The sequence below is a fragment of the Phyllostomus discolor genome, chromosome 2 (assembly GCF_004126475.2).
Source record: "Phyllostomus discolor isolate MPI-MPIP mPhyDis1 chromosome 2, mPhyDis1.pri.v3, whole genome shotgun sequence".
NCBI lineage: Eukaryota > Metazoa > Chordata > Mammalia > Chiroptera > Phyllostomidae > Phyllostomus > Phyllostomus discolor.
In genome coordinates this window covers 48,416,791-48,432,183 of record NC_040904.2, presented here as the reverse complement: position 1 = coordinate 48,432,183, position 15,393 = coordinate 48,416,791, and the positions used below count along the sequence as shown (strand labels likewise).

The following is a 15,393-nucleotide window of genomic DNA, read 5'->3' as shown; positions in this document are numbered from 1 at the left end:
TATATCCTTACTCAGTAAAACCAACAATAGTTGAATTTTTTTTCTTGCAGGATTTATCATATTTTGTCCTGTATTGTAGTTATTCCTATACATATTTTCAGTACTAGTAAGTCCCTCTGGGGAAGGGTCATTGCTTTTCATACCTAAATCCCCAGGCTTAGGGCAGTGTGCACCGTAGATGATCAAGAGGTGATTATTTTGTTAGTGAATGAATTACAGAAAACACATTATTTGGCTAGTTTTCAGGATTTGAGCAATTTGTTCTGAATTCAGGGCATTGTGATGCTATCCATGTGTTATCATGCATCATAATTTCTTATTTTATGTCACTGATCTCTTTAGTAAAAAGTACTACCTTGTTCTTCCCAAGTTCCCTTTCTTTTCTCTTGGTAGGCATCTAGAGATTATGCTGAAGCTGTGTCAGCTTAATTAATAATTTACCTTTAAGCCACTGAGACTCAGTAGCTGCCTTAATATCCTGAATAGGTATCAAGGCCAATGATATATCCTGCTGAAGTCATCATTTCTCCTCCTACCCCTTAAATAATGAGAGGTTTAGGCCAAAGAATTAATTTCATCTCCTGGGTTCCCTTGATCTGCGACCTGGCGCAGTATTATATAGACCTAGGTTTCCCTTATAAGAGAGTGATTTGAACACTTAAAAGACCAGAAGAGATCAGTATTGACAAACTCAAATACCTGGTGGTTTAAATCTGGTCACACAGGGACTGTGGAAAACTGGGGAACACTTGCCCCATCTAGAGGAAGCACATGCTGCCCAGATCTAGCCAATGTGCTTTCCATGTGGGAATGTGGATTCACTATTGCCAGATCTCATCTTCCTGAAAAGTAAGATAATTGATTTTTATAAAGAAATTTCCTGAATGTTAAATATTTGCAACTAGCTCAATTTTGTTTACCACTGCAGCACAAACAAAACACATTTGCATGCTGGACTCACTTGTGGCTGTTAGTCTGCAGCCCCTGGATTAAAGAAACTATCAAGGTCAACTATGTCATTAGATTCTACAACTCTGAATAAAAGACCAACTAGTGTTACAACTTCTAAAGTAAATGAAACCTCTTTAGAAGGATCTTAGAAGATACAAGGAAAGATCCAGATTGGTTGAATAAAATGAAGACTCATCTGCTTGACTATCCTTAAGGAGCAGTTCCAAAATCTGACTGAAACATATTCCACAAGAACCAAGTTAATAAGAAAAGATGCTTTTATGGATACCTCCCCTGCTCTACAGGGTATGATGCTAAGATGCTTAGCATTCCACTAGATGCTGAGAACATGTCAAAGTACCCTAAAAATTTCAGTTAAAAGGAACCTTAAAGGCTATTGGGTACAATCCTTAAAATGACACAGCTGATGCTTCTGTTTAAGGATGCCCACACCACTCACTCCATGTCATGGACAGTAAGGGAATCAGAGACCTGCATTTGGCTTACAGCTCTAATGATCACTGGCTGGTGGCCTCGTACACATTATGTCATCTTTCTGGGCTTCAGTTATCTTATTTTGAATAACATAATTGAGTATGTCATTTCTTCAAGATCATTACAGCTAGACAAACACTAAGAATAGCATACAGAAGTCTGCCAAAGATTATGTAGCATTTCAACCCATGGGATAAATATTAGCACTGTCATAACAAACTCTAACACAAACACATATATACACACACACACACAGAGAAAATGTTTCCTCCCACAACTAAAAATGATACAACCTTTTTGATCATGAAGGAAAAATGATTGCTAAAATTAGCATCTTAAAAAATAAATGATGTAATCAGTGAATATGAGATTTTCTTAAAACTGTAGAACAATAAGATATAACAATAGCTGTCATAAGAGAGGAAATTACAGGAGTCAATTTGAAGGGATTTGGGGGTGTTTTTTCTTCCTGTGGAGATTTGCTTTTCCACATATCATAGAAAGACTCTAAAGCTAAATATTTCCCCAGGTCTTTTGTGATCTATGCCTCATAATGCTCATAATGCTGCTGCTGACATTAGGAGAGTGCCATTCGGCCCAAATAGAAGCCTTCTTACACAGACAGCCAGGGCATGTTTCAGGCTCCAGGTAGTCATTTTCTTGCATTTGCATATCACTTCTCAGTTTACCAGGTCCCTTTACATATATACTCTCATTTATTCTCTAAAAATAGCCCTATTGTATGGATTTTAATCATAAAATCTCTTTCAGATAAATTAAAAAATATCCCTCCCAACCTGCTTATAAGGAAATAATACACTTTGCCATTTGACTGTTCAGGAAGTCTTTCCACTTCTCTTGGCTTTTTGAGATAAGATGTGACCTGCTGGGTAGTACAGAAGTGGGAGAGAAAAGGAGGAAGCAAATCTAATCTTAGTGCTAGCCTGCTGATCAAACATGAACAAATCACTCCAATTCACCAAGCCTCAGTTCACTAAACCACTGAGTAGAGAAAATTATTCCTATCCTACTGGTTTTATAATATAGTTAAGATAAAAATCAATATATAGATAAGTATGTCAGGTAATTGAATAGACTGAGAAATGCTGGTCTACAAATCTCATCAACCCTGGGCAGTGAGGAAGAGTGGACTGTCACATGATCATGGAAAATGATGGGCCTACCTGGAACTGCAAGGTGGTGGTGGAGGTGACCAGAAATGCAGGCTAAGAGACAGGAGCAATCAGCTCATAGAGAGAAACCCTATCTCTTTGCAGAACTGGTAACAAGTCATCTGGCCTTACCTGACTAGGCTGTGGCTGGTCCTCACAGCTCTTCTTTCTCTTCTTGGATGAAGGGGCTCAGACACAGGCAGTGGTCAGTAGAGGTGTAGTTGACACAGATGAAGCCAGACAGGAGGGTGCCCTGGTGCTGTCACCCACTCAGCATGAATCTCGCCTCACTGAGTGGGCTGAGAGGTAAGTGCTCAGTCGCAAAGGGTCAGTGAAAGGACTGGGGATGTTTACAGGGTGGAACTCAACCTGTCAGGGATAGGGAACTGGGTTTGTGGGTGGGGCCTTTCTTGTTCTACAGGGACACACCTTTCTCTCCTGTCCTCTCTTTCAAGAAGTCCTGGATATTTCTGCCAGCTTCCTCTTCCATTGAAATCTTCTCATGGTGTGAGCAGGAATAGCCTTCTGTCCATTCCTCCATGGCATGTGTGTGCCCCCAGTTAGCTGTACGAAAGCTTAAGTCTGAAGCCTACAATCCTATTATTAAAAATTTTTGATGATGACTTATTAGATATTTGTGATTTTGAACATCATCACCACTTTTGTATCAGAAGTATAGAGGACCTATAGAGTAGTATATCTCCAAGAATAAACACAAACACAACACAAGCACTTGGAATCTCTGGACAGTAATCCTATTAAAGTGTCTGCCTTGTGATATTGTTTTCATTTAAGCGTATGTCCCTTTCACTAGACTGTGAGCCCCTTGAGGATAATGACTACATCATATTCTCCCATATAGTCCCCAAGAATAGTATCATGCAGTAAGTACTAAATAAACACATATTGAATTAATGATAATTAATTAATATGTGTATTTAATGAATCCCAATTTGCCACTTAATGGCTTTATACCCTATGGCAAGTCATATTTTTATATTCTGAGCTGATATATGTTTTTAAGATCTTATTTATTTATTCTTAGAAAAATGGGAAGGATACTTATTTATTTTTAGAGAGAAAGGAAGGGATAGAGAAAGAGAAGGATAAAAACATTGGCATGAATGGTTGCCTCTCACATGCCTCCAACTGGGAACCTGGCCCATAACCTAGGCATGTGCCCTGACTGGGAATTGAACCAGTGACCTTTTGGTTTGCAGGCCAGTGCTCCATCCACTAAACCACATCAGCCAGGGCCTAAGCTGATGATATTTTTGGTCATGTATAAATTGGGGGTATCATTTCTCCTTCAGAGATGTTGAATTTGAAAGGAAGCATATGAAAATGAACCCAGAATAACAATAACATAGCAACAATTGCTACAAAATGTAATTGAAACTTAATGAATTGATTTCAAAACCCAAATAAGAGTTTTCTGTATAAGAGAGCCAGTATGAAGTATAAACTATGAATAGACATCACATGCCCACCTATCTTACACACCTCCACAATGTCTAGGACATCAGTTTATGCTTTCATTCAGCAGGCCATTGACTGGGCAACTATCTTGGCCATTCTCAGTTTTTAAAATAGATGAGGATAGACAAAAATGAATGAGATATAGTCACAGGCATAGATGTATTTTTGGAAGAAAGAAGAGAACAGAAAACAAAGTGCTGTATATGTATGATTGAATTTGTGTATGTTCCATCCTAAATACTCTATTCCATTCAGCAGATTTTGGCCAAGTCAGATTGTATTTGTTTGATGACTGAAGAAACTGGGGTGTACTAAGACACTCTTCTGTCTGGATTCCATGCTTTCATTTTCTTCTTTTAAAAAGAAACCTAACAGACACTCACCCCTCAAAAATAGGTTGGGCACAGTTTTGGGCACATGGGAGGTCATGAAGAGATTTCATAGGAAATAATGTTCAAACTGCCAATTTACCTAAGGCCACCTTTAAAAAAGTCCCAATGAGTAAATAGTCTATTTACATACCTTCACAATGTCTAGGATATAGTCATTTATACTTTTATTCAACAAGTACTTAACTGAGCAACTGTGTTGGCAATTCTCAGTTCTCAGAGAAGACAGTAAAGAAAAATGAATTAGACACCATCTCTGGCACAAGGAATTCAGGAAGATGAAATGTGTAGAAAATAATAAGCACCGATGATAGGATTATAACAAGCGCTGTGGGAATCCAGAGGAAGAAGCAATCCAGAGAGGCTTCACAGAGGAAGATCACTTTTAGATCTGGTCTGTTAAGGAGACTTGGGAACTTAACAGGTAAAGATGTGGAGTTACATATAAATGTTAACTGGGAGATGCACTGAACCACTCACTGTTCCCTGATCTAACTGATTTACCTCTTCCTTACTACAGACCCAAGGACAAAAAGGGAGTTTCACATAACTGGTATCTAGGTCACTCCATTTATACACCACAAAACTATAAGGCAATTAGAAGTAATTGCAAGACAAATACTGTTCCCACTCAGCTCCAAGTGTCTGTATGATGGCTCAGGAGGGGGCAAAAATGCAGGGGGAGAGCTGAGAGATGCTGGATCCCAGCCTGGTCTCTTAAGAGTGGGACCAACAGATGCATTGCTGTTCGAAGTGTGTTATTTTAAAGGGCAAGAGACTCTGTGAAAAGACATCACATGTCCACGTGGCAGCTATCTCATTATCGCTATATCTCCAGTGGCTGCTCAATACCTCCCCCAGCTCATGCTGTGCTCCTGTCACACTGTACCCAAGCAATAAATGGAGCAGGGAACAATGTGTCCAGAAAAGGCACCAGTGGTAAAAAGAATGTCACACAGAAAACCTGGGCCTGGCCCCTCATCTGCCACTCACTGGAATCAGCAGCTAGTAACTTAGTCTCCTCCAGGCCTCAGTTGCTTCTTCTGTGCAATGGGAATTATAATGCAGACCCCCACCCACCTCCTTGAGCTGTTGAAGAAGAAAATAAGATGCTGGAGGTGATATAAGCTTTGTCAACACTAAGTATTTGCATGAATGTACAACACTATTATGATAGGACCTATGATGACACGTGGGATTCACCTCACGTCTACTATTTCCAGTCACATCATAGACTGTGTACAGATCTGGCGAGTGACATGCTCAACAGCTGAGGAGCAGAGAAGCACAGAAAAATTTTATTACATAGGTTCCTTGACATTATTCCTCTTGGTGTCTTATCTTTTCTCCACCTTCTATGACAGCCTTTGTAATGTATTTTGCTTCCCCTTCTACTTTGATCCTACTGTCACTAAGAGAGGATGTAAGTGTTACTTATTTGGGTTAGAAAACACTGGTTTATGGGACCTCCTCTTCTCCTGACATTTTTCTGATGGGCACTGAGTGACACCCCAATAATCACACAGCTGGCCCTCTCCCTGGCCCCAGCAGGGCTGATCTCCTACCTACATGCCTAGGGCAGTGTGTGGGCAGGAGAAAGTATGAGCAGGCACAGATCCTCAACAGATCTGAACCAAAACCACCTCCATCCCAGCTTTTTCCCCCTAGAGGGTCATGCAAAGAAACTGGTTCATAGATGTGCATTACCAGGGTTAAATAGGCACTGTCTACAAGAAGCCCACATGTGACTTCCCAGCTCTGCCGCATCCCTGGGAGGCTTTTGGGAAGAGGATCACAGTGATGATGAAGATACTGGATCTAGTTGTGGAAGCAAACAGGACCCTACAGACAGGTTATCCACTGAGAGCTGTATGAATGGAGTTCACAAACTATGTAGCTAGTCCTGTCCTTCTTTTGAGCTCCAAAGGCACACAGCACACATCACTAGATTACACCTTATTGTGATTAGTTTTCTCCCCAGATACCTATCTGTCTACTGTCCTTAAGGTACTGGCCTTGTCTTAAACATTGTTTTAGGATCTAGCACAGTAAAATGTTAACAGAAGTACTCAAGAAGTGTTGGATGGATGGATGAATGAACAAGCACACAAAAATATGAATTATTCTGTCTTCCTTTATAGCCCCATCAGGCCTGGCCACTGGAGAGATTCCAAGCAGGAGAAGGAGAAACAATTAGTTTCCGTGTGATTTTGACAGGGGACTAAATTCAGCCCAAAGCATCTTTTTTTCATCTCTCTATTTACTCTGGACAATCTGTCCCTTATCAGATGAGCTCAAGGCTGGTGGAAATATGCGTATTTTATTTGAAAATATCTTCTTCGTGCAGTTTTGTTTTGCTGCCGAGACATTTGTCTGCTTTGCTGCATGTTGTGTATCAGATAGGACTCAGACAAACTGCTTTGGCTTTCTAAACTGTTTTGTTTTCTACATTCAATTATGATTTATCTCATTTCCCTTTCTACATCTCACTCTTATTCCCAAGTTCCAGTGCAACCCACAATGACAGAACAATTTCATTGTTACTTAGCTTCACTGAGGGATAAAAAAGGCATGGTAGATAAAAGGCTTACGATTTAGTTCCCACCTGCCATTAACAAGCTGTGTGATCCTCTGAGAATTGCCTTTCCTACCTTGGTCTGCTTCTCCTTTGCAAAATACGGTCTGCTTTTGACTGCTGCCGAACCTAAGTGCAATAGCCTGAAACTCTCTGGGCACCAAGCTTCAATAACATGTGACATTTTCCACATTCAGTGCAGCTGGAGAAGAATTCTCATCATTTTTGGTTTTGGTTGCAGGCAATGGTCTGGTGTCTATTGGTCCACTGAAGCCCCACCTCACTCCCCTGCCCGCAGATCCCCATCCCACTCCCTGATCTGCCCTGACCCAGGGTGACTTCATGGGTATGCAATGTGGGTAGTTGCACAGGGCTCTGAATACAGAAAGGCCTCATGCTTGGTTTTGCTTTGCTGTCACCATCTTGAAATTCTTAATAATTTTTAAACAAGGAGCCTGCATTTTCATTTTGCACTGGCATTCACATATGATGTAACCAGTCCCATCCTAGCCCCTTACACCCCCAAGTCCCCAAAGCAATAGAGAACTAAGAAGCACTAGGCAAAGGAAAACAGTGGTGCAGCTTTGCCACCCATTAATGGAGGGCTCCCATGGCAGAGCCTTGTCACGAAAGTCTGTGCCTTATAAATATAAAATCAAAGAAAGGGCAAGGTGGGAGAATACGAAACCTGCCACAGTTCCTGCCCCTATCAACCTTCCCTGTCTTGAGTGGGTTAGAGGCCTGACTCATACCCAGGGTGTGGCTCACCAGTCCTGCTAAGCATGGGGCTTGTCTTTGCTCATAGAGCTAAGGAGGAAATGTGGGTTGCCCTGGAGTGGGTGTGGAAGCCACCCAGTCACCACTCCACCTCACAGAGCTGAACAGGATCTTCAGGCAGACCTCAGGCAGCCATCACAGTCCACCTTCCTTCATCAGTGAAGCAACCTCTCCAGATCAGAGAATGGCCTGACCCAAGTTCACACAGTGAGCCAGGGTCCCATGTTCCTCATGGCATTAATTCCCTTGTGGATTTCTTCCCCTTTCAATACAGTTGGAGTCCACAAGGAAAGAACCTACTTCTTTGTCACACAGGTAACACAGTCCCACACCAGGACAGTAACCAGCAGATTCTGATGCTCAATATGTATTGGCCAAATTAAATTGCAAATGACCCTGATATTTTAAAACCACAGTATAATGAAGTCATTACCATCAGCTCTTGTCTCCTATCCAAAGTTCTTCTAATAGCCTGAGTCATTTTGCATATTTCAGCAGGGAAGACTCAAAGGAGAGAGGCAAACCTTATAAAATTTAAACATGTGAATAAAGAGTATATCATAAAATATAATACAAATAAGACAAGCTTTTGAAACATTGAAACTCTAAGCAAAGTATGAAGGGCACTGGTTAGAATGAAAGGTAGCACCTATCTGTGCAGGTATGGGGAGCTACTTCTAAGCCCTCATTCATTCACTCCCAGGTGTACTTGGGCAAGTAGACGCTTGGGAATGTTTCCCTGTCTGGTCTTTGGCTTTCCCGTCATCCAGGTAAAGAGGTTTGGATGTGCTCAAAATGAAGTCCCTTCCAGGGCTGGCATTCCATGCTTCTAGCACAAAATTGTTACCATCTTCATATCAGCACCATGACTAAAAGACTGATTTTCAGGGTTAGATTATATTTTAGAACCTAAGTTGGCATGGCAAAATAATGAAAGCAAGAAAACTATTCAATTAAAAAGATTGAGTTCTGACCATTAGATGTGACTCAAAGAAGAAGCTGCTATAGAATTTTCCTGATGCCAAATAGACACGGCTATAACTCTGAGGCTCATAGGCTCATGAGGCTCATGATATGTTTCTGAGGCACCAGAAACATATCAGGTGGGTAGGTCCCAGATATCTAAGAAGGGGCACAAAAACAGTGAGTTTCCCACTGCCAGGTGACTCAGTTTGGACTGAACCCCACCCCAAGCACAGTCACTTGGAGTCATTCTGCTCTGTTGAGATATGTGAAGAATTGAAGGGGATGGTGATCTCTAAGGCCAAGACCACATTACTGAGAGTCTTAAAACACTAAGTCAAGAGTTTGTGCTTTACTTTCATCTTTATTATGTACAGGAATTATGCTTGGTGATTCTATTTTGACATTCGATGAGTTCCTGTGAGCTTTAACCAGAGTACAAATATACAGCTTCAGATAGCTGCCCAAATCACATGGGGGAGGGAGTGGTTATATATATATATATATTCTGCCTTAGTTCCATACCCAGCCACACGTCTGCTTTTGCTTCTGCAACATGAAGAATTTTGCACGTTGGCAACAGCACTCTGTGACCATCTGCACCAGAGCCTGTCCCACAGTTTGGTCATCCTGACTCTAGTCTCAGCCTGGACCTTTATGACAGGGTGTCCTTTGATGTCCAGGCAGTCCCTGGACCACAGCCTGAGAACCTCTTGTTAAAAATGCATATTCCCAGGCCCCATTCTTGATTTACTTGGCTAGAATCTCTTTGGGTGGGCTCAGTATTCTCCACGTTCAGAAGTCCTACTAGATATCTCTTATAAATATCAAAGTTTGAGAACCGGAGCATCACACTTGCTCAATCTGTTATCAGAAAACTCCGATATGGAGGAAGCTGTATAAGACCCAGGGGCAGGAGCTTGTAGGATGAATCAGCCCTGCTGGAAGGAGGCCGTGGAGAAACCTGTGTGTCTGGAACAGTGGGTGGCATACCGAGTGCAGTATGTGACAAAGTTAGAAGACAAGTAATTTGTACAGAGGTGACCCACAACCTTTTTATTGCTGCCTTGCTCCTGCCTGCAGGAAATAAGAGTTCCTAGGTGATTCTGGGTTTCAGTAGTTTCCATCACAAATTCCAATAACTGAATCCCTGCACTTTCACTGATTATACCCACATAAGCAAGGTATTCACTTCATAACAATAACAGTGGGTGTGGGGGGAGGGGGGCATGCAAAGAGACCAGGGCCAAAGCTAGCTGCTTTATGCAAAGGTCCACAAAAGGGAAAGCATGAAGGGGTTTAAGAAGAGGAGTTGACAAAATCCATCCTCGCTCCCAGGGAGACTCCCTGACAAGCGAAGGACAAACCCCCCTCCCTGGAGTTTTCTTAAAGCACGTTTGGGACCCAGGTGCTGTGGGAACTGCAGAGGGAACCTGCCACGCAACATGCCATATCCGTTTTCAAAGGGTGTCGACACCCTCCTCCCCACACCTGCTGTTGCCAAATATCACCCTGATTTTTTTCTCCAGCCTCCTGTCTTCATGATGATGATTAAATATTCATAGAATGCTGCGATGCCAGAATACTTTGTGAAATTTCAGATACCTTTTTCTTTTTTTAAAATGCATGCTTTTCGTTTTCTTTCTGATTATCCCAATTTTGAAAATAGGTAAAAGAATGACAAATGCCAGTGGCTCAAAATGTAGAACCTGAACAAAATGCTAGCATCCTAAGTTTTTACAGCTGTGTTTCAAGCCCAAAGTGTTTGCCACTTTAAGAAGAGTCAAGCCCAGAATTTAGAAAACATTCTACATTTTGTCGTTCATACGGCAAAACAATTTTTCATTTTACTGCATTTTACCATTAACTCTGTGTAAAATACAAGTAAATGCATGTATGTATATGTTTTATTTATTTATGCTAAAAGAAGTTTACCTTACTTGAAAAAAAATATAGTTTTAAAGATATTTAGAATCACAGACTATTGGCTAAGAGTTAATAGTCTCATTTTACCAGTTGTTTTCAGAATAAGTTTCAGGGAGCCCTGAGGGTCTCGCAGAGATGCCTCAGGGCTGCCATGTGAGACAGACTCAGCCCAAGAGCACGAGCACAGAGCTAACAGGTGCCGACCCCAATTCAACCAGAGCAATGCTACTGCTACCTGGGCACATGTTAAATGTTCTTATTTAATTCTTAAGAAGTTGGTGAAAGGAGGCCCCAGTAGTATATACAGAAGCCTAATTCCTTGATTTTACATTTTATAGAAAATATAAGACACAGAGAAAAGTGGCTGCCCCAAAGTCTTTTAAAGAGTTTTAGCTTGAGTTCATTTACTTTTCATTGTACCTTGGTGCCCCATGGAACTCTTATAATTTTAATTAAACAAAAAACTTGTTTATCACCTAGAAATCTTATGGCTTAAGACTAAAACTGGCAAGTCATTAAAATTCCTGGGACAACTGCCTATGAAATAATCATAAACTGAAGGTAAGATGCAAACATTTTTGCTTCCTGAACAAGTCTGACATTCTTAAAGGTCCCCAGAATAGCTGAATGTTGTCAGTGCTGATCACAGCTCCGTCTTGAATCATACATAACACGGTTAAGCTGGGTGAGTTCACTCTAAAACTGCATTTTAAACACCTACCAAAGAAAGGTGTCGTCAAGCTGAATCAATGCTTCAGTGAGAAGTAGTCGCTCAGAGGAAAAAGTACCAATAAGAACCCTATGTTGGATCAACTCATGTCTTAATATTTATTTCTCTCTAATTATTTATGTAATCCTTACTGTGTGCCAGGAACTGTTGTAAAATGCCTTACAAATATTAATCATTTGGTCCCCACAATAACCACATGGGGAAGGTACTATATATAATTGTCATTTTACAGGTGGAAAAACTGGGCACAAAGAGCCTGAGTAATTTGACAACTATCACAGAGCTGTTCAGTGTGACAAGTTTTAAAGATACCCTCCTAGATCACATTTAGCATAAAGGGTATCACATCACTGTCAGGATTATTTCACCAAACTCCCCTGAAGTTACTCCAAGACCTTCGAAAAAGCAGAACCAGTTAGAATCTGTGCCCATTAATTTCATTATTAACAATCTGATAATATTACCTAATATTATCACCTTGTACTCTGCCAACACCTTGTTAATGCTTTACATACATGCCAATTCTATGAGGGAGAGATTGCCATTAGACCCATTTTGCAGTTGAGAGAGGAGACTCAGCAAGGGATAGAAGATACCAAAAATCAGGGGAATCCGAAGAGTGGAGTTGGCGGTCAAAGGTACATCATGTGTGTTAGCAGAGGTCTTTAACTGACTCCTGGAGATTTGTTTGTTTTGTCCGCAATGTTTTACCAATTTTTCAAACAAGATGCTAAAATCTAATAATTGAGAGGTTTCAATTAAAAATCTAGAGTTTGATTTTTCCCTCTTTAGGTGAAGCATGCATGCACTTTTCCAACATGCCAGAGTTCCCACCACTCACCATCATTTTACACCCAGTTGCTTTGTGCCTTTGTTGACTGGCCTGGCTCCTTGAAGCACCTTAGCTGTTGCGCAAGATACTCTGTGAGTATCTTTTCATGGCAGGTGATCTTGGCAGTAGACTCAGAGTTTTCAAATTTGAGGAATGTGTAGATATCTCTCACAAGATAAAAACAGGGTTGTAAATGTCTGAAATACATCAAAAACTTCTGAGATTTCGCAGAGCCCTATTCAAAAATCATTACATTAAAATATAATTGAATATTTTAACAGAAAATATTCAATTATATTATTGTTACATACATAGAACTGAAAGTTAGATTTCAACTGGTAGTTGTTATTAACATTGAAATAAGAACAAAATTAAAACTTAAATAGCATAATGCCTTCAAGGTTCATCCTGCTGTAGCATGTATCAGTACTTCATTGCTTTTCATGGCCAAATAATATTCCATTGTATGGCTAAACCACATTTTGTTTACCCATTCATCTGGCTTTGTGTGCCAAAGGTTGGGGGAGGGAAGAGTAGAGAGTGACTGCTTAACAATTAGAGGTTTCTTTTGGAGGTGATGAAAAGGTTCTGGAACTAAAAAGTGGTGATGATTGTACAACACGTGAATGTACTTAATACTGAAAATGTTATTTTTAAAAAAGATTTTAATTATTTTATTTTTAGACACAGGGGAAGGGAAGGAGAAAGAGAGGGAGAGAAACATCAATGTGTGGTTGCCTCTTGCACCACCCCCCTCCCCTACTGGGGACCTGGTCTGCAACCCAGGCCTGTGATCTGACTGGGAATTGAACTAGCAACCCTTTGGTTCGCAGCCCATGTTCAAGCCACTGAGCTACACCAGCCAGGGCTTGAAAATGATATTTTTATGTTACATGTATTTACCACAGCTAAAAAAAACTAAAACCTTTCGATCACACATGAACCTTCAAAGAAACTGGACTTCAAAGAATCAGTAATCAAAGTAAGCTCATTTAGACTATTTGATGGCCTTACAAGTACTCTGATCTCCTTTAAAATGGAAGCCAGCAGCCCTCATACAAATCTTTGGAATCCTACATGATATTTCCCTTAATGTCATCTTGGCAAATTTTCCTACTTGTATCTAATGCTCATAGCAGCCTGGAAGAAGCTGTTTTCACATGATTTTTGAGCTTTCCTACCTCCATGTCCTTACCCTCCTGTTGACTTAGAATTTGAAATGCTGCCATCCTCTCCCATATTAGCTATCAGAGACCCAGACAATGCCATTATCTGGCCACTGTAGAGCTCACTTCTACATCTAACTTATGATCTAACTTATCATATCTTCTTTGTCATAGTACTTACCCACATGCTCCAAAAAGCTCTCAATGTTTCTTTGTTACAAAGCAAACTAAGTGCAAAATTATTAACCTGTCATTAAAGACTCTTAACAATAATGCCTCACCCTTATCCCTGATTATTCCCTTTCACATATCATATATTCCAGTCCAACTAAACTGTCACCTACCCCAATATTTCTCACACATTTCTACACCCATGCACTTTCTCAGAATGTTCCCTCTGCCTAGAGTCCCACCCATTACTTCCAACTAGAAAGGCTTCAGAGCCCCAAGATTATATCCCAAACATGCCTTCCCCATGGAGCTTCCTCCAGTTGTTACCCACCTTCCGCCACTCAGATGCTCCCTGCCTTGACATTGACTTTTCACATCCTTTAAGCTCTTTTGCAGTACATGCAGTATCTGTCTTGCAATATAAATGTACTTCCAGGCTGTGTCATTCCCTGACTAATCTGTCAGCTCTTTAAAAACAAGAACTGTCCCATTAATCACTGCAAGTCCTATTGCTTCTGGCATTTAATAGGTCCTCAATTAACACTTATTTCATGGAATGAAATGGTACAAAATAAACAGATAAAAGTTGAAAAAAATGGATATTGTATTTAGACCTACTTCCAGCCTTTTGGGTCTAGAAAATGGAATATTGTGTCCAGTCGTGGCACCTGAAAAAAATAGTTGGCAAGGGCAGGCAAGCAGATGTGGACAAGAAAAACAATGGGAAGAACTGGCTATTTATTAAGCAGGGGAAAAGAGTCCATTAGGCACTTAATATATTTGTATCATTTAGTTCCCATAATATCCATCTACTTGAGGGCTGAGGCAACTTAGGAGAAACACTAGTGAGTAACCTGCACAAAATTGCACAAGTGGTTTGATTCTAAAGCCTATGCACACTGCTTCTATACCAAAAGAAAAGTGAGAAAGGCCATGCCCATTTCCTCCAACCCTAGCCCCATGATGATTTTACACTGATCACATCAGCAGTGCACTGTTGGTGGGAATGCAGATGGTGCAGCCACTGTGGAAAGCAGTATAGAGTTACCTCAAAAAATTGAAAATGTGCCCTGGCTGGTGTGGCTGGGATTGAGCACTTGTGAACCAAAGGGTAGCCAGTTCAATTCCCAGTCAGGGCACATGTCTGGGTTGTGGGCCAAGTCCCCAGGAGGGGGCACAAGAGAGGCAACCACACATTGATGTATCTCTCCCTCTTTCTCATCACCTTCCTCTCTCTCTAAAATAAATAAATAAGTCTTTTAAAAAATTAAAAATGCATCTGCCTTTCAACCCAGTGATCCCACTTCTGGAAATACAGCAAAAGGAACCCAAAGCACTAATCCAAAAGAACATAAGCACCCACATGTTCATTGCAGCATTATTTACAATCGCCACGACAGGGAAGCAACCCAAGTGTCCATCAGTAGATGAGTAGATAAAACAACTATGTGAAATTTACAAAATGGAATACTACTTGTTTGTAAAAAAGAAGAAAATTTTACTCTTTGCGACAGTATACATGGAGCTGGAGAGCATTATGCTAAGTGAAATGAGCCAGTCAGGAGAAAAAAAAATGCCATATGATTTCATTCATATGTGGAATCTAATGAACAAACTGAACTAATATGAAAATGGAGACAGCCTTATAGACAGAGAGCAGGATGACGGCTAAGAGGCAGGAGGTTAGGGGGTGGAGTGATTGAGCAAAAAGGAAAAAGGATTCATGGACATGGACAGCAGTGTGATGATTGTGGTGGGGAGGCAGGT

At 40.7% G+C, this 15,393-nt stretch overlaps 1 protein-coding gene across 2 annotated transcripts in view; it reads right to left on the bottom strand.

The window, feature by feature from the left end:
- TPRG1 (tumor protein p63 regulated 1) overlaps positions 1–2,971 on the bottom strand; it is a 138,419-nt gene extending 135,448 nt beyond the window's left edge. For both annotated transcript variants that reach the window (XM_036017839.1, XM_028505057.2), the window contains exon 1: positions 2,751–2,971. The gene's annotated coding sequence lies outside the window, so the exon portion shown is untranslated. The remainder of the gene's footprint in view (positions 1–2,750) is intronic.
- Positions 2,972–15,393: the final 12,422 nt, after the last annotated feature.